The sequence below is a fragment of the Silene latifolia genome, chromosome 5 (genome assembly GCF_048544455.1).
Source record: "Silene latifolia isolate original U9 population chromosome 5, ASM4854445v1, whole genome shotgun sequence".
NCBI classification, from domain to species: Eukaryota; Viridiplantae; Streptophyta; class Magnoliopsida; order Caryophyllales; family Caryophyllaceae; genus Silene; species Silene latifolia.
Genome location: NC_133530.1, coordinates 88,201,526 through 88,223,555, shown reverse-complemented (window position 1 = coordinate 88,223,555; position 22,030 = coordinate 88,201,526). Strand labels below are relative to the sequence as shown.

Sequence of the window (22,030 nt, the reverse complement as noted above, 5' to 3'; positions counted from 1 at the left end):
GGGAGAAAGAATTGAAAGGTAGTTACAAAGGCGAGAGAAGAAGAATTTGAGAGACGAATAAACAACGAGATTGGAAGACTAAGGTAAGATTGCATTATCTACCTCTATTGGAGAGCCATCTTACAAAAGAGAAAATCAATTAGTACCTAACAATTAGCAATCACAAACAGACTACCACATAAAATCCTAATTCTGTGGGTTAATATCCGTATACTACCCTTTAATTGTAGGACTATAACGTAAATCTCATATGTAATTTTATAGTCATAAAACGAAAATAACATGGAAACGATAAAGATTAGAAATCAACCTCGGGTCCTTTGATGCACGGCGTAAAGAACAGAAATCAACCGAGATTCCCTCCTAATTGTTGCACCCAAGACTTGTCCGAGATATGCCCTCGTGCTAGATGGTGTTCTCCGATTGCCTTGCAATATTGGGAGAACTGATGTGAGTTTTTCGAGATGAGAGATCTCAGTTTTTCAGAGGAGAATACTCTTCAAAACCCTAATCATTTTTTGGCAAAATCAATTAGGTTAGACCAGAGGAGAAAACTCTCCTTTTGTCTATGTGAGGCTCGGCCAAAACGAGTGAGAGGAGAGCTCGCGGGCTTTTTAATTTCCTCTTCACTTAAGCTCGCGGTCCGGTCCAAAACTCGCTAAGTGTATATGACGCGGTCTGATTATAAACTGTTATCGGTTATCGGAAATTAAGGCATCAGCTAATAATACGGGTTAGTTGAATTATTAATACGTGTCCGACAAAAAAAGTATTGTATAATTATATTCAATATACATTTAATTAAATATAAATCGCTTATATTTAATTTCTTAATTAATGGTTAATTTCGCCTTAGCTCATGATATTTAATCCGTATTAAATATAATATCTCAACATCACATATTTGACTAATTACTAGTCAAATAACTCGGACTAACTGGTTAGTCAATTTTTGGCATCTACATGACAGTATTTTCATACCGTCACATCTCTCGAACGTATCCTATAGGTGTGACTTTTAGGGACCAGTTGATCACCGCCATCTGTATGACAATAACGTCAAACTTATCTAGCAAGCCAACCGTTATTGATAAACGTGGATCAAGTGATAATAATACCAAAATATGCCCTTTGATCCTTTTAGAGGTTTATAAGTCCTTGCACTAACTGTTAAGGACACCAACCCCAACAAGCTCCCACTTGTCCGTACAAGTGCATGTGCAATGACGTTATCCGCACTAACTGGAGGACACAAGCTCCAACAAACTCCCACTTGTCCGAACAAGTGTAGGTGCGATAACCGATTCTCATATTCATTTAAAATTTCTCCCACTCAATGTAAAACAATTTGCAGATCTGGATCCACAAAGGTCGTATTTTACAATCGATCTGTATCTAGAGTGGTTTCCCCGACTAGAGAGTAACTTAACCGATAAAACGAATCCGTATCCGAGCATGGCCATGCATTTCGATTCTGACTCCTCGAGTGGCCCTGAGAAATATCGAGTACCTGATAAAGGCTGAATATTTCCTTCAACTCGACTCCTTCCGATCTAAGCACAGCATGAAATGACCCAGAAAAAATCTACTTAGCCCCCTGTTACGGATGACCGTGAGAAAGAAACCAAAGTCACCCAAAATCTGCCGTAGTCTCAAGAGACAGTCGATAGTCAAAGAATCGACTCTTAGGATCACCATGGAAGTCCTATCCACGGCCAAGGCGGCGAATGTTATAAAACATTTAGGACTCCACGTCGATGTCACAATAGTGTCCTACGAAATATCCGTATAAATCGCCTCTGTGATTGGTCAGTCAACGGGTTGACTTATGGCTCGTTGAACCCACCATCAACCAACGTCACAAAATAATTGCCAGAGTTATCAGCTCATGAGGGCAATTAAGGACTAACAAGATATGATGTTTGTTCAGTTCACTTTGTGGTGTTCAAAATTGTCGTACAATTCCACATGAAAAACAAAATATATATATAAAATATCAAAACGATGATGTCGTATAGAGTACAAAGGAGAATGAATCTGATCCATAAAAGAGTACTACAACTCAGGAACACGTTTGATTCCCATGGAATTTACGTGCCCTTCATGCTTATCTTGTCGTAATGCTTTAGTGAGAGGATCTGCTATGTTATCATCAGTAGCAATCTTTTCTATCACTACTTCCTTTTGCTCCACGTAATCCCGGATTAGATGAGCTTTCCGTTGTACATGTCTAGATTTGTTGCTAGACTTAGGCTCCTTAGCTTGGAAGATGGCACCACTATTGTCGCAATAGATGGTGATTGGGTCATTCGAACTAGGCACTACAGATAGTCCATGTAAGAATTGACGCATCCATATCGCTTCCTTTGTTGCTTCAGACGCGGCATAGTACTCGGACTCGTCGTAGAATCTCTTGTAATGAGTTTGTTTCGAACTCTTCCAGTGACTGCAGCGCCATTAAGAGTAAAAACGAATCCGATCGAGATTTCGAGTCATCTCGATCCGTTTGGAAGCTAGCATCTGCGTAACCGGTTGCGCATAGCTTTTGTTCGCCTCCATAAGTCAATGCCCAATCTTTAGTCCTCCGGAGGTACTTAAGAATGTTCTTGACAGCCAACCAATGTGGTTCACCTGGTTCTTTGTTGGAATCGACTTGTCATACTCAATGCATATGCCACGCCCGGACGTGTGCATATCATGGCATACATGATTGATCCTATTGCCGAAGCATAAGGAATCCGTGTCATGCGCTCTTTCTCTTCCGGTGTCTCCGGTGCCACGAGACTTGCTCAAATGCACCCCGGAGCCATCGGAAGGAACCCTTCTTGGAGTTAGTCATCTTTGAATCTCTCTAGGACTTTGTCTATATAAGACTCCTGACTGAGAGATAACATCCGTCGTGATCTATCTCGATAGATACGGATGCCTAGAATTCTCTGTGCCTCTCCCAGATCTTTCATCTGGAAATGGTTTTTCAACCATACTTTCACCGAAGTTAAGAGAGGTATGTCATTCCCAATCAGGAGTATGTCGTCAACATACAATATTAGGAAGACAATCTTGCTCCCACTCGACTTGATATATAGACATGGTTCCTCGACAGATCGAGTAAATCCATTTTCTTTTATCACTTGGTCGAAGCGATGATTCCAACTCCTTGATGCTTGCTTAAGTCCATAAATGGAACGCTTAAGCTTGCACACTTTCTTAGGATGTATTGGATCGATGAAACCTTCGGGTTGTACCATGTACAACTCTTCTTCCAAAAAGCCGTTTAGGAAGGCGGTTTTCACGTCCATTTGCCAAATTTCATAGTCATGAAAAGCGGCGATCGCTAAGATAATCCGAATGGAACGCAGCATGACTACGGGTGCAAAAATCTCATCGTAGTGCAAACCTGGCACTTGGGTGAAACCTTTAGCAACTAGTCGTGCTTTGTAGATATCTTGTTGACCTTCCATAGAATGCTTTATCTTGTAAAGCCATTTGCATTGAAGGGGACGAACCTTAGCAGGTAAGTCAACAAGATCCCACACGTTGTTCTCATACATGGAGTCCATCTCGGATTGCATGGCCTCAAGCCATAGCTTTGAGTCAGAACTAGTCATGGCACCTTTATAGGTTGCGGGTTCACTACTCGTTAAGAGTAGAACGTCATCTATGTCATGTTCCTCGACCATACCAATGTATCTGTCCGGAGGAATAGAGACTCTTCCCGACCTCCTAGGTTCCTCAGGAATGTTAACCGCAGCCGGGATTGAAGGAATAGGTTCCTCCAATAGTTGCTCGGTATTTGGTTTTGGAACCTCCGACAGGTCGAAGGTTCTATCACTCTTTGCATTCTCGAGAAATTCCTTCTCTAAGAATGTCGCACTAGCCGCAACAAAAACACGTTGTTCGGTTGGCGAATAGAAGTAATGACCAAGCGTTCCTTTAGGATAACCTATAAAGTATGTCTTGACCGATCGCGGGCCGAGCTTATCCTCGTGTCTCCACTTGACATAAGCCTCGCAGCCCCAAACCCGTATAAAGGACAAGTTAGGGACCGTTCCCTTCCATAGTTCATATGGAGTCTTGTCAACAGCTTTAGACGGACTTCGGTTAAGTATTAGAGCAGCTGACATAAGAGCATAACCCCATAATGAATCAGGTAAAACCGTGTGACTCATCATGGATCGAACCATATCAAGTAGTGTTCGATTTCTCCGTTCGGACACACCATTCAACCGAGGTGTTCCGGTGGAGTTAACTGTAGGGCAATCCCATAGTCCTTTAGGTGTTGATCAAACTCGTGAGAAAGATACTCGCCACCACGATCTGAACGTAGTGTTTTTATCTTTCTACCCAATAGGTTCTGTACCCTATTTTGGTATTCCTTGAATTTCTCAAAGGATTCACTTTTGTGCTTCATTAAGTAGACATAGCCATATCTACTTAAATCGTCCGTGAAAGTGATGAAATACCTATAGCCTTCTCGTGCGGTGATTGACATAGGACCACATACATCCGTGTGTATGAGCCCTAATAGGTCAGCCAGCGCATTCCAACACCTTTGAAGGAAATCCGAGTCATCTTACCGATGAGACATGATTCACACGTGCCAAATGATTGAAAATCAAAGGCCGAGATAGCTCCATGTTTGATGAGCTGTTTTACGCGTTTCTCATTAATGTGTCCCATACGGCAGTGCCATAGATACGTTTGATCTTTGTCACCAACCTTTAACTTTTTATTCATTACGTGTAATATTTCCGTGGTCTGATCTAAAACATAAATTCCGTTCATGGAGACGCCTTGTCAGTAAATCATATCGTGTAATGAGAAAATGCAAGTATTATTTTCTATTACAAATGAAAAACCAAGTTTATCAAGCGTTAAACGAAATAATGTTTTTGGAAAGATGGGTACATAATAGCAATCATATAATGATAACTCAAATCCGCTAGGAAGCTGGATCACATATGTCCCCTTGGAGATGGCAGCTACTCTTGCTCCATTCCCAACACGCAGGTCCACCTCACCCTTTACGAGGGGTTCGATGTTTCGGAGCCCCTGCACATGATTACACAGATGAGAACCACAACCAGTATCAAGTACCCAAGTTCCGTAACTTGCGTGGTTAATCTCAATCATATGAATAAAAGTAGAAGAAGAGGAAGACATACCAACAGGTTTAACACGACCTGCTTTTAAGTCCTCATGATAAACAGGACATGTGCGTCTCCAATGCCCAGTCATGTGGCAGTGATGGCATTCCATGTTATCTTTCTTGCTCTTTGTCGCGCCTGATGAGTTACTCGACTCACCAGGACCACTCTTACCTGAGCCCGACTTCTTGAACTTCGCCTTACCTCTTTTGTTAGGTTTGCCGGAGCTTTGCCCTTACCTTTCCCTTTGTTTGACACAACGAGAACATCTGTTTCGAGCTCCCACTGAACTTCATGTCCTTCTCGGTCTGTACGAGAAGGGAGTGCAGTTCATGGGGAGTTTTCTTCAAATCATTCATATAGTAATTCGCTCTAAATTGCGAAAAACCATCGTGGAGTGAGTGAAGCATGCGGTCGATAACAATGTTCTCGCTGATGTTACAGTTAAAGGTCTCCAGCTTCTCGACATTCTCAATCATGCTGAGAATGTGTGGGCTAACCGGTTGGCCCTTCTGGAGTCTCGCATCAAAGAAGCGAGTGGTATGCTCATAGGTCACGATTCTCGGTGCTTTCGAGAATTCCTTAGTGAGCGTGGTGAAAATCTTGTTTGCACCATGGGCTATGAAGCGCTTCTGCAAATTGGATTCCATTGCAAAAATGAGTACGTTTTTAATCGCACCCGCTTCCATACAGAAATCATTAAACTTGGTGATTTCAGCAGCTCTAGCCGTGGGACCTGGGTTTGCCGGGATGGGCTCCAAGAGATATTTGAGCTTCCCGTCGCCAGGCATTCCGTAATGCCGCCTCCCAGTCCGCGAAGTTGGATCCATCATTCTTGATCGAGTAGGCGATTCATCTGATTCATGAAGATCCTAAGCCAGGACTCACGGTCCAATGTGGCACTTGGCATTGGGTTATCAGTAGAACCAGCCATTTGTTGTTTAGCAGTTTAAAAACGTGATCTACACTGAAAAAGAAAGAAAAACAAAACGAAATAAGCAACTCATCGAGGTGATTTAAGTCTATTTTAAAATTCATTTTAAACATGTAGACTCTTGCACTTGCATAATTGATCTCCCTCAAGAATGATACAAGTGATCCCAAGACTCAATTTCTGTAAATTGATAAGCCAACTGTTTAGCCAATTCTTCCGGAAGAACTCTTGGTCGATAGATTTCCGTAAATCCTATCTATAGTCCACCATAGTCACAGGATCGTACGAGTGACCATAGTGTTGAGATAAAATAGGTCAATCGGTTCCAACTTACCCGACGTAGAAGGGGTCATATTATGCCTACCGACGAAGAAGGGACTCATTGGAGTTTGACCTATAAAGACCGTTCTCAATTTTAGTTTATACGAGGAAGATCCCATCAACTAAATTATAATTCATTTTAAGTGAACGAATAACTAGCGTTTGTCGTGAATGAATTTATTTGGATGATGGCTTTAAAACGTGTGACATGAGAATGTCAATGAAAACTAACTCGTGACCTCTATATGTGTCAGTTTTCATGCAATTATTAGGTGGTTTGGTTTTTAGGCGGAATATGATGCATATTATCGTAACGATAAATAAATAAAGGAATGCAATACGTAAATAAAAAAATTCCTAGTGTGGCCTATCCTAGTAAAAGAACATAATACAACTTTGGAATCCACCGTTGGACCCGAAAAGCTTGTCTTGATGTTCCATCTTGATCCAAGTAGCGGGAGTGAGCATCCGGTCTCCATCTTTGGTCTTCTCAAAAATTACAATTTAAAATTACAAAAATAAACCTATTTACATTCTAATTAAAAACTGTAATTACAAGTGAAAAATCCAAAACAGAGATACGAGATCTCAAAATACAACCAAGACCGTGTTCCATCATTACGGTAACACGTTCTACTAAGGCCACACTAAGTTACAACCGTTTGCAAAAATTAAATACGTAATAAAAAGGCATTCACGGCATTCAAGATAGACGATAAATAAAAAATGCATCAACTAAAAACAAATTCATTCGTGACATAATTCCGTAATTATGTTAAATTTATCCAAACCACCTTTTAATGATTAAAATTCACGTGATAAAACCGCTTCTATCATTTAATTTTAATCTAATACAGTCCGTTACTTTAAATACATGTTAAAATAACTTAATGGTACGTGTGTGAACCGTTTCACAATCATAGCGAGTGTACAATATCCGTATAATGTACATTTTGTAGCCAAAAGAAAATTTAAAACAAAAAGAATAAATTTTCAAAGGCGATTTAAACATAAATCCTCGATCCAGGGACACGGTGCTCGATCGAGGAACAAAAAAGGGCTCGATCGATCAACGCAAGTCGATCGAGAGGGTTGCCAAACGAGAAGGTGCTCGATCGACTAAACGGTGGTCGATCGAGTACCTTTATTAGCGAATCCACTCGATCGAGTACGAGGACAACTCGATCGAGCAAACAGGTTTAGAAAGGGTCGATCGAAGTACAACGGGGGACTCGATCGAGCAAAAGGTTTTTGAAAGGTGGTCGATCGAGTACAACAGGGACTCGATCGAGCAAAAACAAGACAGAAAAACACTCGATCGATTAAAAACTTGTTCGATCGAGTACAAAACTTTCTGAAAAACACCAAACCCTCGTGAAACAGTTTTGACGAAATAAAACAACCGCAATTTAGATCAAAACTGATTAAAAAATTCTACAAATTGCTAGACATTAACATATTGTTATAATGATCGTGTAAAATAACAATATGCATAATATCAAAACGAAAAACACACAGAAACAACCGTGTAAAATCATGTCACGGTATAAAAAAAAAAACAAGCCGTGTATACATGGCACGGAATTCGAGACAATACAATCGTTTCAAAATAGGTTTTATGAAAAACACATGGAAAAATTTACGTGGCCTCGCTCTGATACCACTTGTGGGTTAATATCCGTATACTACCCTTTAATTGTAGGACTATAACGTAAATCTCATATGTAATTTTATAGTCATAAAACGAAAATAACATGGAAACGATAAAGATTAGAAATCAACCTCGGGTCCTTTGATGCACGGCGTAAAGAACAGAAATCAACCGAGATTCCCTCCTAATTGTTGCACCCAAGACTTGTCCGAGATATGCCCTCGTGCTAGATGGTGTTCTCCGATTGCCTTGCAATATTGGGAGAACTGATGTGAGTTTTTCGAGATGAGAGATCTCAGTTTTTCAGAGGAGAATACTCTTCAAAACCCTAATCATTTTTTGGCAAAATCAATTAGGTTAGACCAGAGGAGAAAACTCTCCTTTTGTCTATGTGAGGCTCGGCCAAAACGAGTGAGAGGAGAGCTCGCGGGCTTTTTAATTTCCTCTTCACTTAAGCTCGCGGTCCGGTCCAAAACTCGCTAAGTGTATATGACGCGGTCTGATTATAAACTGTTATCGGTTATCGGAAATTAAGGCATCAGCTAATAATACGGGTTAGCTGAATTATTAATACGTGTCCGACAAAACAGTATTGTATAATTATATTCAATATACATTTAATTAAATATAAATCGCTTATATTTAATTTTACGAATTAACTGGTTAATTCGCCTTAGCTCATGATATTTAATCCGTATTAAATATAATATCTCAACATCACATATTTGACTAATTACTAGTCAAATAACTCGGACTAACTGGTTAGTCAATTTTTGGCATCTACATGACAGTATTTTCATACCGTCACATCTCTCGAACGTATCCTATAGGTGTGACTTTTAGGGACCAGTTGATCACCGCCATCTGTATGACAATAACGTCAAACTTATCTAGCAAGCCAACCGTTATTGATAAACGTGGATCAACTGATAATAATACCAAAGTATGCCCTTTGATCCTTTTAGAGGTTTATAAGTCCTTGCACTAACTGTTAAGGACACCAACCCCAACAAATTCTACCCATCCTACCCTTCTCTCAAGTTTATTATTTAAAGGTCAAGTGATTTTTAAGTGGGGTGCACAAACGTGCGTCGGGAGCAATAGGTTCATTCAACTGTGACACCCTTAAAAAAATAGCGTTATCTAACTTACTTAACACCGCTAAAGGTAAGAAAATACATAATGATACAACCCAAAAGTTAAAAGGTTATTTACATAACCAAAAGATAAAAGGTTTCTACAAAAGAAAACCAAACTAGGTCCAAGGTTCCTTGCTCACTAGCTCGTCTGTGACCCCAACTAAGCATCAACAACCTGTCAATCGCATTTTATACAAACACGAAAGCCACAATTCAGTGGGGAGTAACTTCGAGTCCTCCCAGCCACGAATCGTCAAAATTAATGTACATGTAGTAAAACATGTAAAACAAGATGATAAATAATTCAATTATCAATTATTCTAACATATGAGCCCTAAACTGACCAAACTAAACTAACATGTGAAACATTTAACAAATTGTAATCCAAACTCTATCAACCATAGCCGGCTTGCATCTCACCTTCTATGATTCATAGAATCATCAAACAAGAAAGGGCAATATATCAAAGACAGGCATAAGTTCTTAGTCCCGTCAATAGTCACTTTGTAACTCAAGTCTATACCACGAGGTAGGGAAGGTAATCGAACCGGTATCTTGGCTCAGCGGTTAATATTAATAAAACATGGCCAAGAGACAACACAACCCTAGCCTAAAATCACAGAGACCTAGACATGCGGATACACACCACCGCACCCAAGACCCACAACTTTTTTTAAAATAAAGTGAAGTGAGTACCCTAAGGACACCACCGAAGGGTTGGCTAGTACTTAAGCTGACCCCATACTATCAAAATAAGTACCTGAGGTCATGCCCCAACTTGGATATAAATCCACTAGTCAGGAACACAAAGGCTATCAAGCAGTGAACATATACTCGTCAGAGACTATAAAGACCTATCTATGATGAAGGCCGAAATACTCACCTAGGACCTAGTCCCAGCTAGTCCCCACTTGAATATTTTAGCCCACACCACCCAGGACTCACCACATAAGTCAAGTAAGACACCCACTTAACCATAAGAGGGCAAAAAGTCCTACTTACCAACATAAATTCTAACATTCTATCATGTGAAAGGCTATATAAATGTCTATTTACAGCATACAATCCAACAGAATCCTCAATAAGTATTCAATACTAATTTCTAATTCTAACAGTAGTAACCATATTAAAGGCTTCTGGGAAAACTAGGGCCATTTCTACAATACAGGTCACTATTAAATTCAATAAGCTATATATGTGAACTAAAGTTTGATAAATGGTCTAAAACAAGAAAAAGGCCGATTATCTAATTCATTCAAAATTTCATCCAACCGAATTTTTACCCGCAACCCCAGCCCTGCGACAGGTACGGGTCAAATTGCGGCTGACCAATCACTCAATTAACTGACATCGCATCAGTCAAAGGGACTAAGGCTCAGTTTTCGGCACAATCAACAAAACATTACAATTATCGCTAGAAAATTCATTTTGAGCCTATTAATTACAATTTCATTTTGTAAACTATCCTAACATGTGATAACTATTAATATAAGCATAGTTTTACCGTTTCTCTATCCCGTTATCACTCCTTATCTCCTTAGTATAGTTGGTACCCTGTTGACCATGTTTACAGAATTAGTGAAATGTGATTTGAGGATATAGGATTGACTAAGTAGCCGAGTTTGGGTTTGGCTTCCATAATCACTTGGGATATGAGGGTTTGATAATGTATATGTTATCATGTGGGAAATGTTAAATTGTGGGATTATTTGTTGGTTTTAGTGAGTGATATTGATTACTACTTAAAGTATGTTATGAGAGTGAGAGTAAGCTACATTGTTGGGAAGTCTTAGCACTTGTTTTGGTAACTAGAAAGGGTAATGGTTTTGGTTGACACCAATTGTTAGGTTAAAGAATATAGTTTCACTTATGGTTTTAGGAACTTTGAGGTGATAAAGTGTTGTTACAATTAAGACCTTGTTCCTTGGGAATTTGATGATAAGTAAGTTAGATTGTAGCAATTGCAGGTTTTGGCACTGATATAGGGATTTGCCGTCACTTCCCAATCAAAAACAATTTATAAAACCAAATAAAAGTAGTATTTATTCGGGTGTCGAACACGAAGATGGCGGGGGTTAGATACTAGGTTTGTTTAAGTCTTTAGTTTAGCCAAATAAAAATAAGATGTTGATTTATCTAAAACTAAGATGCAAACAAGTTAAATTAAACTAAATGGGATTGTATTCAATTGAAGGAAGGCTAAGGTCTTTGGGTTCACAAAGGGCAATTAGGGGGAAAAACAAGGTCTAACAAGAAAAGGGTAATAATGGTGGTCAAGGGTTTAAGACTAATTTCTTAGTCACCTTAAGCTCCTCAATAAGTTGTCACTTGATCGAGATGAACTAAATACAAATTAAGCATAGAGACTACCCAATAGCATGAGCACCAAGACGGATCGAATGCATCAAAGAGATGTTCTAACTTTCATTAAAACTCATCTATAAGCACTTCTAAAACTATCTAATAGCACAATGCACCAAGGTAAGCCAAACATGTTAATGAAATGTCCAATTTTCATTGAGGCATTTCCACAAACACTTCAAATGCATTAAGAGTAGAAACCACATAATCACCCAATTCAAAAGGTTAACAACCCAAATTCATCCCCTTAATTACCCAAATTCCCCCTATGACCTTAGATAAGACTACTCACTCATGTTCATGGGTGAGAAATTACCAACAAATTCCAACAAAATACAAGTAAACATTGCAAACATGATAAAGACTAATACTTTTGATGAATAACAATTAAACAACATATGAAATGTAAACAAATGAAAATAATGTAAACAAAAGATGAGAATTGTACCAACAAAGAGGAAAGTAACAATCTTGGATAATAATGGAAGAATGAATTTCTTCTAATCTTCAAATACAACCCAAAATACTAATTGTATACTAATGAGGGATGAAGAACTTGCATAAACAAAGGAAGAATTAAACTAATAATTAAAGAAAGATTGCAAATTTTATTGAATGAAAAATGAGAGAGGAAATATTAGGGTTCTACAATATTTGAGAGGAGAGTGATGAACTAATCTAATTTCTATTCTAATTTCTAATGTAAGGTGTAATAATGTGGTAGCTCATGTAAGTAAAGGGGTAGTCTTTTTATACTAATTACTACTAATAATTATGACACTAATAATAATAATAATAATAATAATAATGACTCTAATCCTAACTACCAAACTCATCGACACAAATTACATCCCAGACAAATCAATTCAAAAACAAAAGAAAAAAGGAAAAAGGGGAAGGGAAACACGAGTAAAACGCAGCAGAGGTGCTTTGCCGGTCCACCGGCGGCCGGGCTTGATGCCGGCAGCGAGGCCATTGAAGAAAGAGCAGAAAAAGGATGGGTGTGCGTTATGCCGGCCTGTCGGCAGCCGGGGCACCGGCATAGAGCACAATTTGATGCGAGAATGTTGATTTGGTGCGTTTTGCCGGCTAGACGGCTGCCGGTCCCTATACCGGTAGCGAGGCCATCACAAAAAGGAGAACAAATTGGGTGTGTTCTGCCGGTTGATGGAGTCGACTGCCGGGGCACCGGCATGGAGCATGAAGCTTCATAAAAGCTCGGTTTCGATCCCGAGTTCGAATCTGAACACGGAGACAATGTCCATGGTGGTTGATGGAATGCGAATTAATGAAGAAGGAGGATGAAGGAATGGAGGTGAGCTTATGGAGGAGGTGTTGAATAATGGTGGTGAAGGTGTTTTAATGGAGATGGCGAATTGCGGCTGCTGAAATGGTGGTTTGATGATGGTTTAATGCGAGGTGATGAATTGATGATGAAGAAGAATGATGTTAATGAATGATGAAGGTGATGGTGAATAGCAGAAAACGAAATGGTGTTGGGTTGTTAATGGTGATGGGTTGTTAATGGTGATGGAGTGCAGGGACGAAAGGTTGTTGCTCTGTTCCTAAAGTCAGGAGTTGACTTTGCTTATGTGGTTCTTTCCATCACCTTCCTTTGACTCTACCTTGACCCGTCTTGTTTCCGTCTCGATCCAATTTGTTCCTTAATTTCCGTCTCAAATTGCGCTTGACTCGAATCCCTCTTTATTATTCCGCCTTCCCTACACATTAAATTAATATAATAATAAAATAATGTCAATAATACTAATATTATATAAAACCGACTAATTATTAAATATAACTAATACGACTAATTATTATAAATTAGTAAATAAATGAGCTTATTAGACAATTAAGAACACAAAATCGAGTCGGAATAAGATATAAATGCGGGGTAAAAAGTGACTAAAATGCTATTCATCAAACCTCCCCACACTTAAACCTTACTCATCCTCGAGTAAGCTCATTAAATAAACTGAGACCCGTAATATAAAAGTATTATCTAGACTACTAATATCCGATGAAAGGCAATTAACGGGCCTTCTCCGTCCCTTCAACTCACAACGAAACACAATGAGGTATGCATCCCGATGCAAGGCAAGTGGGGGCTTGCGGAAAATTTTGATGCAATCATTCAATTAAGCACAAGTCAACATATATGATGCATCACAAAAAATCAAACCGCTTTCCTCATCCGAGCGGCCGTTTTGGTTTTCAAAACCGAACAAAGAGAGTCATTAGTGGAGGATGTCGTCTCTGGGTCTTACCAAGGTGCCGACTCCCTAATTCTAGCTCAAGTAACCAAAATTGACAACACGGGATGCCAAAGAAACAAATTCTAGGCGGGAAAGGGGAAGTACTTCGCTATACTTCCAAGAATGACACGACACACGCAAGATTCGACTCCATATCAAACCGTTGACCAAAAGGAGACCAAAGACCGACTCTCACGGGTTTCACTAGTCACTCAAATGAAAGAACGGGGTGATTTTTGTGACAAAAAGTAACCAAAGTCACTCTCCTAACTCGACTTGCGAAGCATGCCCGCAATCTAATATGGTACTATATCCAATATCCGCAAGAGAAATGTCAAATGATGCACATACAAGAGAGACAACCGGGTTGTAATGAGGCTTGGGTTCGGTGAAAAGGGGTTGGTGCAAGCACCGTTTTATGACATGTGAGGCTATCGGATCGAGTAGTCGCCACATCTAACCAATTCACTAAACTGTACCAATGCAAATGAATTCCTTCACAAAATATGGCAAGATTGCCATTTTCAAAAAGCATTCAATTCTTCTTCAAAACAAACTCAAATTTGCAAATTACCAACTCTTTATTTGAGACAAAAATATACATTCTTTTCTTTTTGCTTTTTCATTTCATTTTTCTCCTTTTCTATTTGTTTTTCTTCTTCATTTTTTTTTTCTTTTCTATTTGATTTTCTTGTAAGCCTCTTAAACAATTGCAAAATTGGCCAACCATCAAGCTTCATTTCACTTTTGTGATAATTCGGACCGTTCACCTCAATAAAAATCATATTTCCTTCCCAATTATACTCCTTAAAACAACCACAAAGACGAACTACTCAACAAAGGTGAGATGTTTATGGAATGTAGTTATTTTATTGGCAAATGAAATGACAAGGCTTAGGCACAAATTGGGTAAACAAAAGGGAAAGATGATCAAATGGGTGAAAAATAAGCTTATTTGGCTATGAGAGGCTACTTTATTTGAACAAAATTGTCTCAATATGCGCATCTACACTTCTACGGTAAGGAATGAGCACCATACTTGTGCGTTTTAACATGACATACCACGTAAGGAGGACTACTCTCATGACCTAAACGGGACCGGTTTAATGGACCGGCCATATGGAGGCTCTATCCTCACATTTTAGTAGCTATATCGGACCTAGGTCAAGTCTCGGGCCTAATACGGTCTCACAAGGTGGTCGCAACTTGGTTGTTAAGCTAGACTTCCGGGTTTTTGCAAGCAAAAACCCTAACATGTGTCATCAAAAGGCACGAGCTATCAAGAGGGAAATGACACGGGCAAAACAATTATCATCATTGACGACATATACCCTCCACATTTAGACCATCTATGCAACTATTTACAAACACGATGCAAAGTGTATGGATGCAAACTACACATATGAACAATCTACGTGAATGCAAGAGTGAACACATATACACATTTCTAGTCTAGATGCAAACAATATCTAGTCCTAACAACACACCAACAACACAAGCATATCCAAAACGGTTCCCAAAAGGAACACCCACATCAAATATCCCGTCCTCCTCCATGCTTATATATACGAAAAGAAAAGGAAGGATAAAGGAGAAAGGATTGGAAGAATTTTACCAAGCGTCTTCTCCGATGATTCATGTGTTGCCTATCAAAATGGTTAAGACAAATGCAATATATATAATATAAACAATGCAATATTTTTGAAATTTTTGAATTTTTTCAATTTTTAGGCATTTTGTATTTTTCTCAAGTTAACAAGCAAATATATACAAATGTAAACAATATGCACAAAGTGGATATTTCCCTCCCCACACTTGAAATTTACATTGTCCTCAATGGAACAAAGCATAGGGAGAGAAAAGGAAAAATAAATAACATATTTTTGTTGGTTTTTTGAATTTTCCAAAATGTAAGAACATGTTTTTGATTTTTTGAATATTTGAAAATAAATAACATGTTTTTGGTATTTTTGAATGATGGAATTTCCTCCCCACACTTATTTATTTACATATTTCAAATGGAAATAAATGTGTGGAGGAAATTTCGAAATGAAATACATGTTTTTGGTGATTTTTGATTTTTTAAATTTTTAGTGGTTTTCAAATAGGTATGCAATGCATGATCTAATCTATATGCAATATTGAAATACGATGCAAGCTATACTATATGAATGCAAAGAGAACTAATTTAGATTAGCTCCTTTTCTAATCATGTTACTAAATGCAAAATGCGGTAAAAACTTAATTAAAGAGAAAGAGAATATGTACATTGCGGTGGTTCTTAAGTGACTCCACCAAACCTCTTCATTCAAAGACTTCATTCAACCGGGATCAATATCCCGAGATCCCACCAACCTTCCACCTTCAATACTAGGATCAACAACACATGAACCCTTGTTCTTCATCATCAAAGCATGCAACTTACTCATGGCATCTTGAATCTCTTGCCATTTTCGGTTCATTTCTTCTTCAAACTTTTCCTTAATCTCTTTGTCAACATTAGGGTCACATACCCTCTTTCCTTTCGATCTCTTCCTCCATCTTTTTGGTTTCTTCTTTCCAATTCTTGGTTTTGAATTTGGAGGGGCATTGGTGCTAGAATTGAACTCGGTTTCCCAAGTCTTGCCCATTTCCCCACACTTATCTTTAGCATTCACTTCTTCTTCAAGGAACTTATCCGGTGGCTCATCATTAACTTTCGGCTCACAAGAAATTAAGAGCTCCATGTTCTCATCTTCATTCTCATGGAGTTCTAATGTTTCCACGGCAAACATGTTTTGAACCACGGTTTTCTTTGAAGCATGTGGTAGCTTGAATTCAACTTTTTCCTTCCCAATTTTGAATGACAATTGTCCCTCTTTGACATTTATGGTAGCTCCTCCCGTGGCCAAAAATGGCCTACCAAGGATGATACGAGAGCGTCTTCCCATAGGGATGTCCAATACAACAAAGTCGGTAGGAATTGAAAGCTTACCAACTTGAACCATGATATCCTTGAGAATCCCATTTGGAGATTTGATTGTTCCATCGGCAAGTTTGATTGTAATGGAAGTGCGGGCTAAGCTTGAAATATTCAACCTCTTCATAAGGGCAAGTGGTATGACACTCACACTTGCCCCTAAGTCACACAAAGCACTATCCACCTTTTGGTCACCAACGGTACATGGAATTGAGAAACTCCCGGGGTCATCAAGTTTGACGGGAATTACTTTAGACTTGACCACATTGCACTCTTCACTTGAGGCATCAAGCTCATGTCTACTAATGTCCACTCTTCTAGAAATGACTTCTTCTTGCTTGGCCAAAGAGTGTTCTTCTACCATGACCATCTCTTCTTCTTCCGGGCTCTTCTCAACTTCTACCATCACATTTGGTGATTTCACAATTTCTTCAAGCACAAATTCTTCACTCATAGTGGTTGGTGAAGTCATAATCATCTCTCCCTTACCCGGGTCAACTTCAACATCCAAGCTTGTACCATGAATTGTCATTATTTGCTCAAGCACATAGTCTTCTATGCTCTCTTTTTCGGGCTCACGGTCAACTTCTTGGAATGTTTCCATAGCCATGGAAAGGGGAGTAGTGTAAGATAACTCCTCTTGACTTGGCAAATCAAATGACTCTTCTCTTTCCTCTTCAACTCCAACCATGATAGCATTAACTTCCTTAGACTTCATAGGGTCCCTTGGATTTTGCCCTTGTCTTAGAAATACACCCGGTGGTTTTTGAGAACTCATGAGAGCTTGGGAAGCCACTTTAGCTTCAAGACTCTTGATTTGTTGTTGGGTATTACTTGCCAAATCCCCTATCAACTTCACCAAGTTGTCATATTTATCATCTCCCATGGTATTGCTTGCTTGGGGTGGTGGCTCTTGGTTGCAAGGTTGGTTGGAAATTGGAAGAGGAAAGTCATATCCTTGAACTCTAAAGTTGGAATTTTGGTTGTTCCCTTGGTACCCTTGATTGAACCCTTGGTTTTGCCCTTGGTTGTACCTTTGATTATTGTTGTATCCTTGATTGAACCCATTGTTGTTGTTCCATTGATTGAATCCTTGGCCAAACCCTTGGTTAGCTTGGTTTCCTTGGTTTCCTTGGTAAAAGTTTTGATTACCTTGGTTCCCTTGGTTACCCTTATAATCTTGATATGCTTGAGATTGGTTGGCAAAGTTTTGGTTGGATCCTTGGTTGTTGTTGAATGAGGGTCTAGGTGGACGGTTGGAAAAATTGTTAAATGCTTGGAAAGCATTCACCTCTTGCACATTGTTCCCATCAAAGTTGTTGTAATTGTTGGCACACAAGTCATATGTGTGACCACTTCCTCCACAAAGCTCACAACTTGAGACTTGAGCCACTTCCTCCATGGGTGCCCCATGTGAGGTTGCGGCTTGGTGCACTTGATTTCTTTGAAACTTCTCAAATTGTTTTGTGAGTAAGTCGAGCTTGGCATTTGTCTCGGAGTTGGAGGAGTTTTCCTTAGGAAACTTCCCATTCCTTCTTAGCATGTTTCCTCTAGAACCATAGTTTGCTTCCGAATCTACCATTTTCTTGATCAATGTCGTGCCCTCTTCATCACTCAAGTGATCAAATCCTCCCCCCGCGGAGGCATTTACCATCTCCTTAGTCCTCGGTAGCAAAGTTTGGAAGAATGTTTGAGTGATGTACCATTCCGGTATTCCATGGTGGGGGCAACTTGCTATCAAGTCTTGATAACGGTCCCAAGCTTCACCCAAAGACTCCTCATCCTCTTGTTGAAATGTATGAATCTCATTACGGAGCATCGCGGTCTTTGAGGAAGGGTAATATTTGGCCATGAATGATTTAGCCAAGGCATCCCAAGTAGTGAAAGTATCCGGTGGGTGAATGTTCAACCATCGATCCGCTTTGCCCGTCAATGAAAACGGAAACAACATCATTCTCAAGGTGTCTTCGGACACCCCATTCTTTTTCATCATTGAAACCTTCCTCTTAAACTTCCGGAGGTGAGCATGGGCATCCTCTTCAATATGCCCCCCGAACAAATCCTTCTCAATCAACCCGACTTGGGCGGGATGCATCTCAAAGTTGTTGGGAGCCAATGTGCCAAAATTAATTGGGTCACAAGCATCATTATGGTTAGGACGGTTATGGTCACGTAAAGCCATTGGTGGTGGTGGTGGATTTGGTATATGAGAAGGTGGTGTTTGAGGTGGGCTATTTGGAAATTGGAAGTTGTGAAATGGATTTTCTAATGAAGGCTCAATTGTGATGTTTGGTTGTTGTTGAGTTGTGTTTTCAATGAGAGGTTGGATGGGTGGATTTGCTTGGTTTATGGTTGCTTGAGAAGAGGTTATAACCCTTGCAATGGTCCTATTCCTTAAGGCTCTAAAAAGCCTTTCGGGGTCGGAGTCAAAGAGCAAAGCTTGGTGGTTCCTCCTAGGCATACAACTTGTCAAACCGTAAGACTCCTAGTGCTTTTACACACTAGGGTAAGGCAAAAATCACACACACTCTACAAGAAGCACACAAACTACACAAACAAGCAAACAACAAGTAACTAAGACTAAGCCTAAGACTCTAACTAACTAAGCATAACCTAACGCCATCCCCGGCAACGGCGCCATTTTGATATACGGCTTTTGCCGTCACTTCCCAATCAAAAACAATTTATAAAACCAAATAAAAGTAGTATTTATTCGGGTGTCGAACACGAAGATGGCGGGGGTTAGATACTAGGTTTGTTTAAGTCTTTAGTTTAGCCAAATAAAAATAAGATGTTGATTTATCTAAAACTAAGATGCAAACAAGTTAAATTAAACTAAATGGGATTGTATTCAATTGAAGGAAGGCTAAGGTCTTTGGGTTCACAAAGGGCAATTAGGGGGAAAAACAAGGTCTAACAAGAAAAGGGTAATAATGGTGGTCAAGGGTTTAAGACTAATTTCTTAGTCACCTTAAGCTCCTCAATAAGTTGTCACTTGATCGAGATGAACTAAATACAAATTAAGCATAGAGACTACCCAATAGCATGAGCACCAAGACGGATCGAATGCATCAAAGAGATGTTCTAACTTTCATTAAAACTCATCTATAAGCACTTCTAAAACTATCTAATAGCACAATGCACCAAGGTAAGCCAAACATGTTAATGAAATGTCCAATTTTCATTGAGGCATTTCCACAAACACTTCAAATGCATTAAGAGTAGAAACCACATAATCACCCAATTCAAAAGGTTAACAACCCAAATTCATCCCCTTAATTACCCAAATTCCCCCTATGACCTTAGATAAGACTACTCACTCATGTTCATGGGTGAGAAATTACCAACAAATTCCAACAAAATACAAGTAAACATTGCAAACATGATAAAGACTAATACTTTTGATGAATAACAATTAAACAACATATGAAATGTAAACAAATGAAAATAATGTAAACAAAAGATGAGAATTGTACCAACAAAGAGGAAAGTAACAATCTTGGATAATAATGGAAGAATGAATTTCTTCTAATCTTCAAATACAACCCAAAATACTAATTGTATACTAATGAGGGATGAAGAACTTGCATAAACAAAGGAAGAATTAAACTAATAATTAAAGAAAGATTGCAAATTTTATTGAATGAAAAATGAGAGAGGAAATATTAGGGTTCTACAATATTTGAGAGGAGAGTGATGAACTAATCTAATTTCTATTCTAATTTCTAATGTAAGGTGTAATAATGTGGTAGCTCATGTAAGTAAAGGGGTAGTCTTTTTATACTAATTACTACTAATAATTATGACACTAATAATAATAATAATAATAATAATAATAATAATGACTCTAATCCTAACTACCAAACTCATCGACACAAATTACATCCCAGACAAATCAATTCAAAAACAAAAGAAAAAAGGAAAAAGGGGAAGGGAAACACGAGTAAAACGCAGCAGAGGTGCTTTGCCGGTCCACCGGCGGCCGGGCTTGATGCCGGCAGCGAGGCCATTGAAGAAAGAGCAGAAAAAGGATGGGTGTGCGTTATGCCGGGTCTGTCGGCAAAGGCACCGGCATAGAGCACAATTTGATGCGAGAATGTTGATTTGGTGCGTTTTGCCGGCTAGACGGCTGCCGGTCCCTATACCGGTAGCGAGGCCATCACAAAAAGGAGAACAAATTGGGTGTGTTCTGCCGGTTGATGGAGTCGACTGCCGGGGCACCGGCATGGAGCATGAAGCTTCATAAAAGCTCGGTTTCGATCCCGAGTTCGAATCTGAACACGGAGACAATGTCCATGGTGGTTGATGGAATGCGAATTAATGAAGAAGGAGGATGAAGGAATGGAGGTGAGCTTATGGAGGAGGTGTTGAATAATGGTGGTGAAGGTGTTTTAATGGAGATGGCGAAGTGCGCTCTTGAAATGGTGGTTTGATGATGGTTTAATGCGAGGTGATGAATTGATGATGAAGAAGAATGATGTTAATGAATGATGAAGGTGATGGTGAATAGCAGAAAACGAAATGGTGTTGGGTTGTTAATGGTGATGGGTTGTTAATGGTGATGGTGAATAGCAGAAAACGAAATGGTGTTGGGTTGTTAATGGTGATGGGTTGTTAATGGTGATGGAGTGCAGGGACGAAAGGTTGTTGCTCTGTTCCTAAAGTCAGGAGTTGACTTTGCTTATGTGGTTCTTTCCATCACCTTCCTTTGACTCTACCTTGACCCGTCTTGTTTCCGTCTCGATCCAATTTGTTCCTTAATTTCCGTCTCAAATTGCGCTTGACTCGAATCCCTCTTTATTATTCCGCCTTCCCTACACATTAAATTAATATAATAATAAAATAATGTCAATAATACTAATATTATATAAAACCGACTAATTATTAAATATAACTAATACGACTAATTATTATAAATTAGTAAATAAATGAGCTTATTAGACAATTAAGAACACAAAATCGAGTCGGAATAAGATATAAATGCGGGGTAAAAAGTGACTAAAATGCTATTCATCAGGCACCCGTCTAATGGGAATGTTGGATTGGTTGTGAATGGTTTAGGAAGAAAATTTTTGAAATTGCAGGATTTGATCTAGTTGAACCATTTACAAACATATCCTACCAGTTTTTCCGTAGAATTTTACGCATTTAAGTAATTAGATAACGCTATTTTTTTAAGGGTGTCACAGTATGGTATAAAAACAGGGTTCAACAAACGTTAAAGAGAAGGGAAGGAGAACAGAAGCGGCATATTGATTTTTGG

General features: G+C 39.1%; 1 non-coding gene across 1 annotated transcript; it reads left to right on the top strand.

The window, feature by feature from the left end:
* The first annotated feature begins 18,479 nt into the window (after positions 1–18,479).
* LOC141658169 (small nucleolar RNA R71) lies at positions 18,480–18,586 on the top strand. The gene has a single exon (XR_012549071.1). It is a non-coding gene; the product is annotated as a small nucleolar RNA R71 (small nucleolar RNA).
* The last annotated feature ends 3,444 nt before the right edge of the window (positions 18,587–22,030 follow it).